A 1,980-nucleotide genomic window follows, 5' to 3' on the forward strand; every position below is an offset into this window, starting at 1 on the left:
TCTGTGTGCTCTCATCATCTTCCCATCCCCTACTTTGGGAACATTTTAGCACAAGGAGGGGTGACCCTAAACACTTGTTTTAGAAGAAAAAGATAAGGAGACAGTGTTGGTTTTCTTCTTTTGTTTTGTTTTGCTTTTTGTTGAATGGGATAGACTAGTCCATGGAAGAAAATAATATCTATCTTTTAGTTTCTGGTTTTTTTCTAAATAACCCCATAAGGATTTGAAAGCAGAAGGAGCTGGCAATGTGGCAGCAGATTATTGCCCTAAGGATTAGACGGTTGCCCTGGTGAAGTCTGTAAACACTGTTTCTAAGCGATGGTTTGAATGTCTCCAGAGTGAAACGAATTACAACTCAGGGATTAAGAGGAAATTTTCACAAGAGACTATCTCAAGGTTAGCTATTCATTAGTATAGTGTGATTTCAATAAGGATAGATATTGTTTCACTCATTAACCATGCTGTCAGATAAATATTATTTTTAAAGATGAAAAGTATATGTTTCATTTTTGAAACAGTTCAAATCCCTGACATTTTTTATAAGCTTAGCTAGCTAACCGGAGTAAAATCATCAAAGCTATTCTTTTAATGAGAAAATCCACTCTTCTTAGTGATGTTCAAATAGAAAATTTAAAGCATTCAATTGAAAACCATGAGCAGTAGCTATGAGCGGCTCTGCACATTGCTGCAGGACTCTTGCTGGTATGTTTTTTATTTTAAAAGAAAAAGGTAATCAAAAGCACATTGTGAGCTCCAAAGCTGTACTCTATGCTTCAGGTTAACATAGTAATGGGCCTGACCTTTAGCCCTGATGCAGCCCCTCCATCCTAACAGCCCTCTGTGAAAGGACACCAAATACTGACAGAACTGGAAAGGTTAACAAAGTTAGCGGGCAAAATAGCTAGTTCCAGGACAGGCTCCAAAGCCACAGAGAAACCCTGTCTCTAAAAACCAAAAAAAAAAAAAGGTAATCAGAAGCCGAATGGTGGCGGCAATTTTAATACCAGCAATTGGGAGGCAGAGACAGGTGGATCTCTGTGAGTCTGAGGCCAGCCTGGTCTACAAAAATAGTTCTAGGACAGCCAAGGCTACATAAAGAAACATAGTGTATTGGCTGGTTTTGTACATCAACTTGACACAAGCTAAAGTCATCAGAGAAAGAACCTCCTTTGAGAAAATGCCTCCATGAGATCCAGCTGTAAGGCATCTTCTCATTTAGTGATCATTGCAGGAGGGCTCAGACCATAGTGGGTGGCCCCATCCCTAGGCTGCTGGTCCTGGGTTCTAAAGAAGGTGGTTGAGCAAGCCACGGGAAGCAAGTCAGTAAGCAGCACTCCTCCATGGCCTCTGCATCAGCTCCTGCCTCCAGGATGCTGCCCTGTTAGAGTTCCTGTCCTGACTTCCTTCAGTGATGAACAGCAATGCTGAAGTGTAAGCCTAGTAAACCCTTTCCTCCCCAATCTACTTTTTGGTCATGGGATTTCATCACAGCAATAGAAACCCTAAGACACCCTATCTCAGAAAAACACATACACGAAAAAAAGTAATCAGAAGTTGTCGGATGCCATCTTACAAAGCAGTCCTGTCTCAGTGAGAATTAAGAGTGGTGTGTATAAGATTTCCGAGCCAGCAATTAATGCTAGTTGGCTGTGGCAAGAACTTATAGAGAGACAATTTGCCAGAGATTAAAAATTAAAAAGTTGTTCGCTATCAACTGTGATTGGAGTCATGTTTTCTCCATAATGGGAGAGAACTAGCAGCCAGAACAGTATGTAAGGTTAAATATACACTTTTTAAACAGGGAAGCCTCGGTCCTAGTACAATAGGAAGGCTGGTGCAATGTGTCTAGCACATCCATGGTGACTAAGTTACGTCACCCAGTGTCAAGCCATGTTCTGGTTCTACGATGCAGGAACTTGAAGACGGAATTCTTGTGGTCACTTAGCCTCATATTATCAAAGCTAAATGATTGCACTATAT

The sequence above is a fragment of the Microtus ochrogaster genome, chromosome 1 (assembly GCF_000317375.1).
Source record: "Microtus ochrogaster isolate Prairie Vole_2 chromosome 1, MicOch1.0, whole genome shotgun sequence".
Classification (NCBI taxonomy): Eukaryota; Metazoa; Chordata; class Mammalia; order Rodentia; family Cricetidae; genus Microtus; species Microtus ochrogaster.